Raw genomic sequence first — 16,705 nt, 5'->3', positions numbered from 1 at the left:
AGGATCACTTGAGCTCGGGAGGTGGAGGGTGCAGTGAGCTGAGATTGCACCACTGCACCCCAGCCTGAGTGACAGAGCCAGACCCTGCCTCATAAATGAATAAATAAATAAAATAAAACATAAAAGATAAAAAGGTTGCAGAGAAAGAAAGTTTTCAGCTCTTCCAGTGGATCTGACAGGTGCTTGAATTCTGCTTTTGATCATCTTGTTTTTTGCCTGCAGTCCTTGTGTTAAAAGGGATAAAATGGAGATGATTAACCCCCGGACAGGAAGGTCATCTGATAAACTGGAAGAATAAACACCCAATGAGATGACCTGTCCTTCTAAAATGTGTGCATCTATCTCCTCCAAGGTTTACGGACATTTTTTGTCTTCCCCATAAAGCGTCTCCAGTGTCATGAGTCCCGGGCCTTCCTGCTGTAGACCCTGCTTCCATAGTCCACACTTCACACAAAGCCACGACACTGTTTCATGATTTAGAAGAGGGTTTCCCTTTCTAAGGAGGATACAATTAGACTTGTTTGTTTGTAAAGCCCAAGTTAATAACCTTTCAAAACGGATCTCAAAATGGAATGGCCCATGCTGACAACTGTGGTCAGAATTCTGGCGCACAGAGTAAGCAGCCCTGTGCATCACAAGGCACTGCACCCCCAGGCATGTTTCTCAATACTTACATGTTGTTTTGTCAACCTTTTCCTGTCACAAATGGAGGAAGATGGTAAAGCAGTTCAGCTCCTTGTCCCTTTCCTCTGTTGGCTCCTGTACTAGGTGTCTTCTCTTTCCTTTCTAGATCCACATTTTACCTGTCCACTCCAGGCCAGGGAGGGAGGCTGGCCCAAATGAACATCATCAACAGACTTAGGCTTTCTGGCTTCTAGCTGGGTTTGGCTAAAGGAAGTCATCAGCAGGCACTGGGAGGTGGCGTGCAGAGTGAGTTGGGGAGTTTATTACTGCAGCTCACTCCCTTCCAGTTCAAGAGGGTTAGCTCATCCCACTTCTGGTGGGTGGTCCTTTTCAGTAGCTGCTCTCTCAGGGTGCCCAAAATCTCTCTTCCCTGACAGCCTTCATGCTTAGAGATGGTAACCAAGGAACTACATGACACGTTGTTGGTTTCATAAGTTCTTCCTACATATTTGTCATAGTCCCTGTATTAAAAATTCCTCAACTAGTCTGTGCACAAGCCATCAGTTTCTTGTGGGGGCTCTAATTGATAGTACTTTGTTGTGTTTCTCTCTCACTTTTTCTCCCTCCTTTTTTTTTGTTCTCTTATTCTCCTTTGTCTCACTCCTCTCCTCCAATTTCCTCTCCGTGTCTACCATTTTTTCTTTCTATCCCTGTCTCCTCCATCTGATACTCAATTTTTTCTCTGTTGTTTTAAAGTATTACTATTAAAGTAATACAGCTGGGTGTGGTGGCTCACGCCTGTAATCCCAGCACTTTGGGAGGCCAAGGCAGGCAGATCATGAGGTCAGGAGATTGAGACCATCCTGGCTAACATGGCAAAACCCCGTCTCTACTAAAAATACAAAAAAAAATTAGCCAGGCATGGTGGCGGGCGCCTGTAGTCCCAGCTACTGGGGAGGCTGAGGCAGGAGAATGGTGTGAACCCAGGAGGCAGAGCTTGCAGTGAGCAGAGATCATGCCACTGCACTCCAGCCTAGGCAACAGAGTGAGACTTCATCTCCAAACAAACAAACGAAACCAAAAACCAAAAACCAAAACCAAACAGACAAACAAAAAGTAATACTGCATTTATTTACCTTGTTTAGGGATGAGCTTCAGTTAGGAGATGAGCTTCAGTTAACGAAAAACAAATAATTTGAATAACATAAAAACAAGATATGGTGGCTGCTGGGACTGTAAAATGGTATAACGATTTTGGAAAACAGTTTGACAGTTTCTTAAAAAGTAAAATACACATCGACTATGCAATCCAACCATTCCACTCATAGGTATTTATCCAAGAAAATCGAAAGCATATGAGGACTTTTACATGAATGTTCGTAGCAGCTTTATTTTAAAAAGCCAAAAAATGGAAATAATCCAAAAGTCTACTAACAGGTGAGTGCTTAAAATATATCTAAGCAATGGAATACTACTTAGCAACAAAATGGAATGAAATATTGATATACGCAACAGCACGGTTGGGTCTTGATAACTAGGCTGCACAAAAGAAGCCAGACAAAAAAGAGTACATACTATATGACTCTATTTATACATAAAAGCAACTAATTTATAGTGACAGAAAACAGATCAGCTGTTACCTGGAAGGCAAGGGCTCAGGGAGGACCAAGAGTTACAGATTACGAGGTGTGTAAGTTAACTTTTGAAGATAATGAATATGTTCACTATCTTGACTATGATGATTGTTTCACGCATGTATACATATGTCAAAACTTATCAAATTGTGCACTTTAAATATGTGCAGCTCATTTAAATATGTCAGTTACACCTCAATAAAGCTGTTAAAAATACACAAAATGGTGGGTTTAAAGATGGTATATTACTTTTCTGTTGCTGCTATAACAAATTACCACACACTTAGTGGCTTAAAACAATGTAAGTGTATTCTCTCACAGTTCTGCAGGTCAAAGGTCCAACCAAGATCAGTCTCACTGGACTCAAGTCAAGGCGTGGGAAGGGCCGATCTCTTCTGCAGCATCTTAGGGGAGAATCTATTGTATTGTTCAACATCTGCTTGCCACCTGTTTTCCTTCACTGTGGCCTCTTCCTCATCTTCAAACTGAGTTACTTCAATCTCTGCATCACATCACCTTCTTTCCTCTGTGGTAAGATCACCTCCTCTTCTCTTCTCCCTCTTGCAAGTACATTTATTATAACTACATTGTGATTACATTTAGTGCCCACTCAGCCCAGGATAATCTCCCCATCTCAAGATCCTCAACTTAATCACACCTGCAAAGTCCTTTCCGCCACATAAGAAAACATTTGCAAGCTCTGGGGATTAATGTGGATATATTTGGGGCCATTATTCGGCCTACTGTAGATGGTATATTGTTCGCTCTGTGAAAATGCATATTGCTTAGTATCTAGGAAAGGCTTATCTCCTTCTGCTTTGCACTGAGGTATTTATACGTAGTGTTGGCTCTTGAAGAGAGCGGAACAACTTCCAGGTTGGATACTATATGAAAAAGCTCACTGGGCAGAAGTCATCCACTTCCTGTGTGGGATTATAAGGCATCCCCAGTATAGCAGCCTAAACATGTTAAGCCCATTCTCACATGGGCCATGCTTTTTCTTGAATAAAGGGCTTAGGCAGCTGGGGGAAGGATGACCCTTTAGATGATTGTTACGATTTTGTGCAAAGCTAATCCTTAGCTCGAAGGCTTCAGTCTGCCCTTTGTTAACTCATCTTTAATCATATCTGTGGTCTGACCAGGGAGATGCTGGGAAAATCCTCACCACCTGATTGCTGAAAGCAAACATCAGGGCCTATGTGTGGAGCTACTTCTATGGAAGCTGCTGAGGTGATACTCTCATTCCTAAAGTAGGGTAGACCCTTGAGCTTTGTTGACCCCAGACCTTGACCCTGGTGAACATTCTCAGAAAAGCAGGGAGTCTAGAGATAGGGTGTATTATGATAGGGAACGGGGTCAGAGGGAGATTTTCCTCTTAAGTCCTGCAGGGGTAGTAGATGGAATTGGAGTGACACTGTGACTACCTACACTCTCTAGAGTGGCTGCCTCTTGTCTGCAGTCTGGCCCACACCGACAGTAGGCCCAATTTGTGGAAGCAGCCTTGCCCAATCCAGAAATGTCTCCAAGACCGGGAATTCTTCAGTGTGATCTCCTTCAAAAGGGAGAGAGTCATAAGCAAATGACAAATGCAAGACAAATAGAGACTGGGGATAGCTAGTGGTTGAGCTTTGAGTATCTCTCGCAATGCCTTTGAGGCTCACAGGATGGTTCTTGATCTGTAAATTGACAGGGATAGCCCACATTTACAGAGTACTTTCCTATAGGCAGGGGAGAAGGTCTTATTTGTTCCTATTGTTGCTCTGACAGGCCAGGTTTCCTCCATATAGTTTAGCATCTGGGGACTCTGTCTTTCTAATGCAAAGGACCAGGTGAAGGAGGTGTGGGAGCCTGGGGAGATGGGAATGAGCTCTGTGATTGCGGACAAAGCTGAAGTTCCTTCCCTTGCCTGAAGGGGCCAGCAAAGGCCCAGATAGGGTGGAGACATCTTGACTCCCAGGAGGGAAAAAAACCCAGGAGACAGACAGCTCCTATCCAGCAACTGTGTGATTTCTCTGCCTGGACATTGACAGATCCTCCCACAGCGTTCCCTACCTGCCTGGAGATACTTGGGCTGGCCCTAGATGTTGGAGAATGGCAGTCTATGTGGGATTCAGGAGAGGGAGTGCACCCAAGGGCCTGGATGGAAGGGGCCACGAGGGTGTAGAATCTCCCACCGAGTAGCTCTGCCCTCTTGGATATTCCTGGGATGTCTGTGCCCCAGCCAGAGCCTGTGATCAAGCCATCAAAGCTAATAAGATAATTTCTGCATTAAATGAAATTGTGGATGAAGGATAGGGATGCAGGAACAGACTAATGGCTCTAATGTTTTTCCCCAACCTTTCACATCTCAATATAGTGCAGTCATCAGACTCCTTGTTCACGTGCTAGGAAAATGATGACTCCTCAGAGAAGCTGCTGGCAACGATCATTTAGTTTCTCATTCTTTTGTGTTTAGTTGGGTGGGGTCAGGCAGGATAAACCATGGTAGAGGAGAACAGTAAATCACAATCTGCTCTATAGATAAGCATCTCTTTTCCCACCCAGTTTCACTGGTTGCCATGTTTTCAACAATCAAGAATATTCTTATTTTTTATTTACAAAAGTAAATTCTTCTTATAAAAAACAGAGAAAAAACAAAAGCCTCCTTTTACTTTACTCCTGCCATCTACACCCTGCCTCAGAAGTATCTATCACTGTTGATTTGGAGAATATCTTTCTCTCTATAGGTAGTGTTTTAAAAATATGTCCACAACTATTTGATATGACTTCTTTCAAAAGGTGGAACCCACTCCCCTCACCTTAAGTGCAGGATGGACTTAGTGACTCATGTTTAAAGCATAGAATGTGGCAGGAGTGATGATTTATGATGTCTGAGACTAGGATGTAAGTGGTGTTGAGGCTTCCTGTCTTGTTCTCTCCAACCCCTTGTTCTGGGGGAAGCCAGCTACCATGTTGTGAGGACCCTCAAGCCAACCCAAGGAGAGTGCTGTGTGTTGAGGAACTGAGGCCTCCCGCCAACAGCCACGTGAGTGATCCATAAAGAGATTATTGTAATGGATTCTGCCACCTGTGAGGGCATAGGCTCCCAGATGTCAGAGATACTCTGAAATTCGGGATTCCCAGGTACAGGAAAATGAGCAGAGGACAGAGCACACAATCCCCAGGCACATTTTTATATTGACACACAGTACCTAAGGGTGTATATAACAGGTATGTCTATTTTCAGTAACTTGGGTTTTGTGGTGGTTGCTGATATTTGCTACCCAATCGCCCTTCAGGGTTAGAGGATTTATTATCCCAGCTGCTGGCAGCGCTGCTGGCAGAGAGCCCTCACCCATCAACCTCCTCTGTGATTTCCTAAACTGAAGAGAGCCATCATGCCCAGGGTCATGCCCCTTCCCAGTAGCCCACATCCAGGATTGACTAATGAGTGGTATAGAGCCCAGCTCTTACACCCCAACTCAGGAGAGCTCTGATGGCCACCCCATCTTCGGAACTCTCTGCAGGATTGGCTGAGGCATTCATTGAGACTGCATTGCAGCTGAACTTCATCATCTGCCCATTCCCACGTCCCTCCCTTCCCTTTCACAGGTGTTGATACTCAAAGCACTCCCCAGTGAGCCTCCTGCATGCTAACCTCCATCTCAGAGTCTGCTTCCTGGAAACCTAAACAGGGACAGTGGGTTGTTCCAGGGATGTTCTTGGAAAGCAGATGAGGAGACAGTGTCTTAGAGTGGGATTACCAGCCACCCAGCTGGCATCACTGGTGGTAGATGGGGCATCGATAGCTAGTAGCAGAAGGTGGTGGTGCAGTCACTCACTGGTGATGAGCTGCGATGGTATACTTGTGGAAGGGAGTGCATTAACTGGAACAAGGTATTAGGCATTTGAGAAATATGGGGGGTGTGGTAACTATACTGACACTCAGGAAAAGGATAATAAAAAGCTGAAAGTAATTAATCAGGTATTACAAGCTAAGTGTTGGCTGGGCATGGTGGCTCACACCTGTAATCCTAGCACTTTGGGAAGCTGAGGCGTTGGGGGGTGGTGTGGATCACTTGCGGTTAGGAGTTCGAGACCAGCCTGGGCAACATGAAGCAACCCTGTATCTACTAAAAACAAAAATTAGCCCGGCATGGTGGCAGGCACCTGTAATCCCAGCTACTGGGGAGGCTGAGGCAGAAGAATCGCTTGAACCCAGGAGGTGGAGGTTGCAGTGAGCTGAGATTGCACCACTGCACTCAAGCCTGGGTGACAGAGCGAGACATCGCTAAAGAAAAAAAAAAAAAACTGTCAAAGCTGGAGGACCTTTTAAAAAAGAGTAGAGGAGCTCCAAAGGAGGTTAAACTCCCACATAAGGTGGGTCTGCTATGCCAAGGACAGGGGATCTGGGTGGGAAGAAGTGGGACCCTGACACATATCAGAGTTGATGCCCCCAGATCTTGACTTTCCAGTTTCCCTGGGAACCAAGGGGTAGAAGCAGGAGTGGCTCTGTTTACCATCATGCCCAGTGGCCAACTTGGGGACATCCCCCACCCCGCACCCTGCTGCATTCCTACATCTGTGGACTCTGTTAATTTAGAGGTCTTAGATCTCAAAGGGGAATGCTTTTATTTGGGAATAAGCAAAAGCCTTATTCAGCTATAATCTATGGCTGCCATTTGGTTATTTTGAGCTTCTTGTGACAAAGAACAGCAGGGAAATAGAGAATTCTCATCCTCACAGGACTGAATGACCCTTGTCATTAAGTGGGGTCAGGAAGGAACACATTGAGAAGGCAATATGGGGAATCTCTTTAGGTATACATTGATATAAGTCCTTGACACAGAAATCTACTTTATGGATGTACAGCTAGTCATCTGTATCCATGGGTTCTGCACCCCATGGATTTGACCAATGGCAGGTTGAAAATGTTTTGTTAAAACTTGCATCTGTACTTAATATGTACAGACTTTTTTTCTTGTCATGATTCCCTAAACAATACAGCACAACAACCATTTACATAGCACTTACATTGTATTAGGTATTGTAAGTAATACATAGATGATTTAAAGTATATGGGACGATGTGCTTAGGTTGTATGAGATTTTGGCATTTGCAGGAGGTTAATAACATTTGGAGGTGGAGCCTTTGGGAGGTAATTAAGATTAGAAAAGATCATCAGGGTGGGGCCCCCATGATAAGACTGGTGGTTTCATAAGAAGCAGAAGAGAGACCTGAGCTGGCATACACACTTCCCTCTCACCATGTGATGTCCTCTGCCATGTTATGACATAGTGAGAAAGCCCTCACCAGCAGCAGCCTCTCAACCTTGGAACCCCCCGAGAAATGTAAGAAATAAATTTCTCTTCTTTATAGATTACCTAATTTTTGATGTTCTGTTATAGCAAAGAAAAAGGACTAAGATAGTGAGTCTGGAGCACTTGGTTATCTGTTAGGAGGAAATGCTCCCACCAGAAAACACAATAAAGGTTACCCTGAATCTAAAGGTATGATTACCTTCTGATTATTTTGGAATCCTCATACTAGTAGAACAACAGAGATATAATTGCCTCTGATCACCATAAAGAAGTTGGATACCTGATACTAAACGGTGACACAGAACAATATATCTGAAATTCAAGGGATCCATTTGGGCATCTGTTTGTGGTCCCATGCCTCGTATTAACCATGAACAGGCAATTGCAGGGATGGTGGCCTGACAAAGGAAAGCAAGGGCTCTGATTCATCCAGGTTAAAGGTCTGGTCACCTCCTAGGGCAAGCAAGCCTTGTTACATTAAATTTGAGGTGCTAAGAGACTATACAAGTGGAGATGTAGAGTAAGCAATTGGTTACACAATTCTGGAGTTGGGAGAGGTCCAGGTTAGAAGTATGTATTTAGGAGTCATCATCATATAGAATAGATGAGTCTACCTAGTAGGTGAGTATAAGTTACAAAAAGAAGAATTGAGGTCTGGGTCACACCAATGTTTAGAGAACATGACCTTTCAGTATTTGTTTGCAGAGGTGAGAGGTGGGAGGAAAATCAGGCATTTGGCATTCTCAAAGCCAAGTGAAGATAGTTTCCAAGGAGGAGAGTTATCAGCTGTGTCAGATGCTGCTGATAGTTGAAGTAAAATGAGGATTGAGTATTGACTCTTGGTTTTTGTGGTGTGAAATTTATTGGCGACCTTGACAAGATAGGTTTTAGTGGAGTGGTGGGGGCACAAAACTTGACTGAACTTGAAAATGGGGAGGAAACAAATAAGAGACAGTAGATGTAGACAACCCTTTCAAAGAGTTGTGTTGTTTTAAAAAATGTGGGAGTTGGGGGAGAATAGGCCAATGAGGAGGATCCCAGTGATCCAGGATAGAGGGTGAGCTGGTCAATGCAGGGGTGCAAGGGTAGATCCGTGAGGAGCGTCCTGGGATAGGCAGAAGGAGATAGGACCAGAAAACAGGGTGGGGGTGCTTTTAGCCAGGAGCACCTAGAATCTACCTAGAGTCAGTGGAGAGAAGAGAGAGTGAATGGGAAGAGATGTGTTTGGGTGGAGAGATATGTGGTGAGAGCTTGGAAGTTCTCTTCTAATTGCCCAATTTTCTCAGAGAAATAGGAGGAGAGGTCATCAGCAGAGAGTGAGGAGCTAGAGGCTTGAGGAGACATGGGAGGATGCACATAGGCTATATGCAAATAGCATACCATTTTATACAGGGGACTTCAGCATCCATGGATGAATCACACAGTTGTCCAGGGAATGGGAGTATGAATGCAGATAAAGTGTGAAGCTGGGCAGCATCAAGGGGCCACCCAAAGTTAGGGATCATGGAGTTGGATTATGGATTTCATGATGTGAGTGGGTAAAATATACTTTCACTACCTTGCTGATTGATCTATATTGGCTCTGAAGAAGTCAGGTAAAAGTTTTATTCTTGGCCTTTATCCAACATATCTTGAAAACTTTGGAAGTGTCACTAAGCAGTTGAGCTTCATCTGTCCAAAGGTGATTTTTCCCCCGGTTAATAACATAACTTATCCGTGAGCGTTGAGAAGAGCTGAAAAGGATTGCACGCATTTAAATACCTGGAAAAGCTAGTTGCAGCACTAAATGTTGTGTATCCATGCTATCATTGCTCATCTCTTGTAGAACTTCCCCCATCTGTGTTCCTTGATAAGAGTTGAGGTGTGGAAAGGTGAGGTCCTTAAAGGATAATTGTCAACACATCCACTGCCACATTCCACCATATATCCAAATTCAGAACATCTCAACACAGATTAAAACACTTAATTTCTAATACCAAGCTACACTCTTAACCAAATTAAGTATAAGATAGGGAAAGATAAGAAGCCCTAAGGCATTAATCATTAAAAAAGGCATCCCAGTAACCAATATTTATAATGGTCTTTCCGTTGGCAACTTGGAGGTTTCTTCACTCGAGTTCACACACCATAGTAAAATAAGGATAGGAGCAGAATAAGACTCTCCTCCTTTTTGAGCTTGGCCAACTAAAAGGGGAGGTAGTAAAGTGAATTTGACATCACCTTGAACACAGGTGCTTTCTCAAGCAGGTTATTAGGAAAGACCACACGTGGAAATTGAAGATCTGAAAACTGATTTCTTGTTTTAAGAAACAACTTTATTGAAGCGTATCATAAAATTTAAGTCTACAATTCAATGGTTTTTGTAACTTTACCAAGAGGTGCAACCATCACATTTGGTGAGTTGTAGAGCATTTTCATTGCTCAAATGAGACCCCTCATGCCCTTTACAGTTGATCCCTGTTCCAAGCCCCAGACCCAGGCAAGCTTTATCTATTTTGTCTCTATAAATTTTATAAATTTGCTTTTCTGAATCTTTCATACCAATGAAGAAATTGAGTTTTAAAACATATATATGCCTGCTTACCTCTTGGAAAGTCGTTGCATATATACTGTTCTATAGCATTCTCTTGCCCAAGGGATGGGACACCTGTCTCAGGTCTATGGTATTTTTGGAAGAATATCTATTCGTATCTCTGTATCTCTATAGATCTATTTATATAAAATATTCAACATACAATCTTCTTACCTTTATGATGAGTCCCAGTTGCTTTGTCTAGGGCACAGAGGGAATCCCAGCAACAGGAGTAGCTCAAGATTGGGCAGGTCCTGGGGTGTGTGGGCAGCTACTGTTCTCTCTCCTCTCTAAGTCAGGGCATCCTTTCCTTTCTCCTCCCCCTTGGACACACCAGGAGGTCTCCCTGCCCTCTTTCCAGACTTCACTTTGTTGAGTCCTCAAAGCCCCAAACCAGGATGGAGGCTCATACTGAAAGACACCAAATCACATTCTGTCCATCATGCAGGGCCTCTTTCACAGCTTTGCTTACCGCCGCAGTGCACAGGGACCCGTCTGAATCTCTATGGACTGTGCACATCAGCTCCCAGAAACTCTGGTCCTTTCCTTGCATTTTCTATGTTAACATATGGGCCCACTATCCATTCAGTTGTCTAAGCCAGAAACTGCAGTCAGCCAAGATCCTTCTCACTTCTTCCGTATGCAATTGTCACCAAGCCCTGCTAATATGATATCTGCTACCTTTTAGTTGATCTTCTCCTGATTCCTCAGTCACTGCATTTTGTTGGAGTGGTCATCTGTCTTGCCTGGAGTGTAGCTGTAGCTCCTGTTCTGCTCTTACTTCCAAACTAAGCTGGAGGAGTCTTTCCAAGGTGAAAAGCTGATCAAGTTCATCTCATTGTGGAGATTCAATGGCTTTGATGATAAAATGTACATTTCTTGGCTTCCTACACTGGGATTTTGTTGATTTGTCCCTGACTCCTCTCCCTTGCCTTCACAAGCTCCTTCTACTATAAACATAACAATGTTCTTGCATTTCATGCTTGCATCTTCTCATTCCCTGGATTGTTCGTACTCTTCCCTCAGACTCAGAAAAGGCATCCCTACTGCAGGGAAGCCTTATAAATACATCTACTTGGTTTTACATGGCTGTCTCCCCAACCCAACTTGCAGTGTTTCCCCTGCCCCTCCTCCCACTGCCACCAGGCTGACAATATCTTAAGGGCAGAGTTCGTATTTTATACTTCTCCAGAGTCATTGCACTTGATAGACCGTCATTCATTATTTGGAGTTTCTTAGTCTCTTAAAAAAACACACCTTTTTTGGAGAAAGGGAAACATGTACACTGCTGCTTGGAATATAAATTAATTTGGCCAATGTGGAAAGTGGTTTGGCGATTTCTGAAAGAACTTAAAAAACAGAATCACAATTCAACTTAGCAACCTTATTACTAGGTATATACCCAAAGGAATATAAATCATTCTACTATAAAGACACATGCACACGTATGTTTATCACAGGACTATTTATGATAGCAAGGACATGGAATCAACCTAAATGCGTATCAATGGTAGGCTGGGGAGAGCAGCCTGGCCAACATGGTGAAACCCTGTCTCTACTAAAAATACAAAAAAAAATTACTGGGCGTAGTGGTGGCTGCCTGCAATCCCAGCTACTTGGGAGGCTGAGGCAGGAGAATCGTTTGAACCCTGGAGGCGGAGGTTGCAGTGAGCCAAGATCGCGCCATTGCACTCCAGCCCGGGCAACAGGGTGAGATTCTGTCTCAAAAAAAAAAAAAAAAAAAAAAGGTAGCCTGGATAAAGAAAATGTGTTATGTATACATCATGGAATACTATGCCACAGTAAAAGGAACAAAATCGTGTCCTTTGCAGCAACATGCATGGAGCTAGAGACAATTATCCTAAGAAAACTAACGCAGGAGTAGAAAACCAAATACTTAATGTTTTCCCTTATAAGTGGGAGCTAAACATTGAGTACATATGGATACAAAGAAGGGAACAACAGACATCAGAGTCTACTTGAGGGCGGAGGATGGGAAGAGGGTGAGGCTGGAAAAACTACTCCTGTGACATGCAATGTACCTACATAACAAACCTGCACATGTACTCCTGAACCTAGAAAAAAAGTCACATCTCTGTCTTAATGTCTGTCCTCTGTAGATGCCTTGAGCCTCTTATGGGATCATGAGGATTGTGTGCTGGGATCCCGGCAGACAAAGCTGAGATTCAGCTGGATAAAGCAGGTTGTAGCACAGCTGATGTTTGTTCTCTGTGGAAATCAGGCTGTTTTCTCCTAAGGTGAGTTCTAGAGCAGTTATTTCTACCATTAGTCCATTTTTTTGGAGTATTTTCTATGTGCCTAACTGAGGTTCATTTGGTGTTTTCATCTTCATGCAAGCCCACTGTACTATCCCTGCTTGACACATAGGAAACTGAGTCATATACAAGTTAAATAACTTGCCCAACAAATATAATCATTATTCATTAACACATAGATTTGTCTTTAAACCCCATGCTCTTAACTTTTTTTTTTTTTTTTTTTGAGAGAGGATCTCACTCTGTTGCCCAGGCTGGAGTGCAGTGGTGCCATCTTGGCTCATTGCAGCCTCCGCCTCCCGGGTTCAAGCGATTCTCCCACCTCAGCCTCCTGAGTAGCTGGGACTACAGGCATGCACCACCATGCCAGGCTAATTTTTATAGTTTTTTTTTTTTAGAGACAGGGTTTCACCATGATGGCCAGGCTCCCATGCTCTTAACTTCTAAGCCATAATGTTTTATGAATTCAGTTATGAATTGGATACGTGTTGTGAACTAAAATTCAAGCAATTTTGTATTCTAACCCAACATGAACATTGAAGTTAGTGGCGTGTCTAAATGCTGGCTGAGGGTGGGAAACCAAGTTAATACAGAGCCTCTTGCCTGGTCCTGCCTTCAAGTGCACCTTCCCAATCTCAGCCTGGGCTGCTCTGAACAGGTTTTCTTGGAATTGTCGGCAAGATACAGGCTTCCATTGACAGTTTTGGAGTCAGGCTTAAATGTGTGGAAAATGCCTCTATGCCAGGCAATTTCTTTCCAAAGTATGCTTACCTTCTTCTGGCTTTCATAGTTGTGAATCTATAAATTCTTTTGAGTAGAAAAGTGGTTTGCATCCTTGACAAAGTAGTTGGCATTAGAACCTAGTCTCGTCAGTGTTTGTTTGGCTTTTTGATTTTTAAAATTCAGAACAAATTGTAATGTGACTCAGGTCTTGAACGTATAACTCAGTGTTCCTGAACCAGGAGGGAAGAGGTGTGCTCCTCTTTAGGTAGAGAAGTTCTAGGAATACAACATAAAATTATATATATACACATATACATGAATATACACATACATGTATGTATACATGAATATATATGTGAAAATGTTTTGACAACTGTAAATTGCTATACAGATGCTGGGTATGTAACTTTGTTAATTTTGTCATTTTGTATATAGCAGCTCTCATCCTATTTGCTGTATTTAGCAGTTTTATTTTTCTTAAAATTCCTTTCCTTTTCATAGCTCTTAATGAGGCATTTTTTCCCTTCTGTTCTTTCCCTGACATGCCCCATCCCCACAATTTGCCCTAAAGAGGAAAACAAAAAATTTTCTTTATAACAATCAACACTTTCAACACTTCTGTGACCAAATGAGTGGCTTCCCCCAACACTCCCCCACACCAACCAATTCTCCCATTCTTTGGATGCCAGCTGGGCATCCTATAGTTCAATTGTGACACCAACTACCTGGAGTTAGTGTTAGTACAGGTTAAGGGCTCAGTCCCACAAGACTGTCCCTGCTCCAGAAGCCAGTTGCAAGTGCTGAATCCCCAAGTTACCCACACTTCTGTCAGCCTTCGCTACAAAACCCAGGACCTCCTCTTCAAGTTTGACAATTTGTTGTGTTGGCTCTCAGGACTCAGGGAAACACTTTTGCTGGTTTATTATTAAGGATATGATAGAGGATACATATGAATAGCCAAATGAAAACATATATAGAGCAAGGTCAGCAAGGGTCCTGAATGCAGGGGCTCAGTCCCCGTGGAGTTGGGGTGCACTGCCCTCTGGACACATGGGTGTGTTCACCAACACAGGAGGTCTCTGAACTCTGTCTTTTAGGGATTTTTATGGAGGCTTCATGTAGGCATGATCAATTATTAACTCAAACTCTATCTCTTCTCCCCTCCCTAAGGATGGGAGTGGAGCTGAAAGTTCCAAGCTTCTAACCACGGCTTGGTCTTCCTGGAGACCAGCCCTCATTAAGGAGCCCAGCAAGAGTCACCTCATTAGAAGAAAAGATGCTCCTATTACACAGGAAATTCCAAGGCATTTAGGATCTCTGTGTCTGAAACTGGGGTCAAAAATCAAATATTAGAACAAAAGACACTCCTAGCACCTTTATGGCTTAGACAATTACAAAGGTTTTAGGAGCTATGGCCAATAGCTGGGAAAGAAGATCAAAATGTAAATTTCTTATGTCATAATATCACAACTTTTAGTTTCCCCTCTGTGTCTCTGAACATACAATCAGACAGGAACTCATATAATTACATCATTTGGTACGTTTACATAAATGTATTTACATGCTACACATCATTTGTTAACTTGTCTTTTTCATGTTAATGTGTCTCAGATATATTTTTGAATCAGCACATGGTATATTTACCTCATTGAAGAGCAATTCTGCACTTTTTGACGGAAGGCACTCATAAGAATACGGGGAGACTAGCAGCCATGTTTCAATCCTGCAGTGGAGCTGACGCCCGACTGGGCACTAGTGCTCTACTTGTGCAAAACGATGTCATAACAGATCCTGCCTTTTGAGTGGCCTGGGGTCAGTGGTCAGTAGACCTTTGCTCTTCAGAGTCCTCGGGGATCAGAACATGAGCAAACGAGAAGGCACAGAAACCCAAGTCTCACTGACACAGTGGCAGTAGGTTCTAGTCCATTCTCAATCTTTCTACTTTGAAGAAATGCTTGAGTTAATTTTCAGGTCTCCAGGAATCCCTGCATAAATATAATTACATCTAAAGCTATGGGTCATTGTTATGAGAGTAAGCTATGGATGTAATAACCTACTATTATTTGTCAGTGTTATATTTTAGAGGGACTGATATTTTTCAGTGGATCTATTTACTGTAGCCAATCTATCAGCCTCCTCTTTTTGTGTGTTCCCCCTCCCCTCTGCCCCACAAAGGATATCCCTTCTACTGCAAGTCAGTAATGTAGGTGAGGAGACTTCAGTTTCTTTTAATAAATTCCTACCTGATTTTTGAAAAATTTTATCCAAGTAGGCTTCAAAGTTTTATCACACGTTCATAGTATAAGACACACTAATGAGGTATGGGACATGGTATATGATATATGCAAGAGTAATTATTTCTCCTATTTAAAGCTAACTTTTTTTTAACCAATCTGTGTTGAATAAAATCAGGTAGCTAACGACTGGATAACTTTGAAAAATCCATCTCTTTCTTTTTCATAAATTTTAAAAACCCTTAAGATAAACATAATATATTTCTTCTAAATAACTGGCTTAGCTCTCAAAAAAAAAGAAAAAAAAACCATCCCTCTCCCTCTCCCTGCCGAGTGCCTGGGATTGCAGGCGCACGCTGCCACGCCTGACTGGTTTTTGTATTTTTTGGTGGAGACAGGGTTTCGCCCTGTTGGCCGGGCTGGTCTCCAGCTCCTGACCTCGAGTGATCTGCCTGCCTCGGCCTCCCGAGGTGCCAGGATTGCAGAAGGAGTCTCGCTCACTCAGTGCTCAATGTTGCCCAGGCTGGAGTGCAGTGGCGTGATCTTGGCTTGCTACAACCTCCACCTCCCAGCCGCCTGCCTTGGCCTCCCAAAGTGCTGAGATTGCAGCCTCTGCCTGGCCGCCACCCCCTCTAGGAAGTGAGGAGCGTCTCTGCCTGGCTGCCCATCGTCTGGGATGTGAGGAGCCCCTCTGCCCGGCCGCCCAGTTTGGGAAGTGAGGAGCACCTCTTCCCGGCCGTCATCCTGTCTAGGAAGTGAGGAGTGTCTCTGCCTGGCCGCCCATCATCTGGGATGCGGGGAGTGCCTCTGCCTGGCTGCCACCCTGTCTGGGAGGTGAGGAGCGCCTCTGCCCAGCCGCCACCCCATCTGGGAAGTGAGGAGCCCCTCCGCCTGGCAGCCGCCCCCTCTGAGAAGTGAGGAGCCCCTCCGCCCGGCAGCCGCCCCCTCTGAGAAGTGAGGAGCCCCTCCGCCCGGCAGCTGCCCCGTCTGGGAAGTGAGGAGCGCCTCCGACTGGCCGCCCCGTCTGGGAGGTGGGGAGCGCCCCCGCCCAGCAGCCGCCCCGTCTGGGAGGTGGGGGGTGCCCCTGACCAGCAGCCTACCCATCTGGGAGGTGGGGGGCGCCACGTCTGGGGGGTGGGGGGCCCCTCTGCCGGGCTGCCACCCCATCTGGGAGGTGTACCCAACAGCTCATTGAGAACAGGCCATGATGACCATGGCGGTTTTGTCGAATAGAAAAGGGGGAAATGTGGGGAAAAGAAAGAGAGATTGGATTGTTACTGTGTCTGTGTAGAGGGAAGTAGACATAGGAGACTCCATTTTGTTCTGTACTGAGAAAAATTCA

The 16,705-nt window shown here is 44.1% G+C and overlaps 1 long non-coding RNA gene across 1 annotated transcript; it reads left to right on the top strand.

Annotated features, from left to right (window-relative positions):
• Nucleotides 1-2,573: 2,573 nt before the first annotated feature.
• Nucleotides 2,574-16,459, top strand: LOC129393768 (uncharacterized). Its single transcript, XR_008620822.1, has 3 exons — nt 2,574-2,789; nt 12,251-12,388; nt 15,762-16,459. It is a non-coding gene; the product is annotated as an uncharacterized LOC129393768 (long non-coding RNA).
• The last annotated feature ends 246 nt before the right edge of the window (nt 16,460-16,705 follow it).

Source organism: Pan paniscus, chromosome 15 (genome assembly GCF_029289425.2).
Source record: "Pan paniscus chromosome 15, NHGRI_mPanPan1-v2.0_pri, whole genome shotgun sequence".
In the NCBI taxonomy this organism is placed as follows: Eukaryota; Metazoa; Chordata; class Mammalia; order Primates; family Hominidae; genus Pan; species Pan paniscus.
The sequence above is the reverse complement of the archived record's forward strand: the minus strand, read 5'-3'. Positions and strand labels throughout refer to the sequence as shown.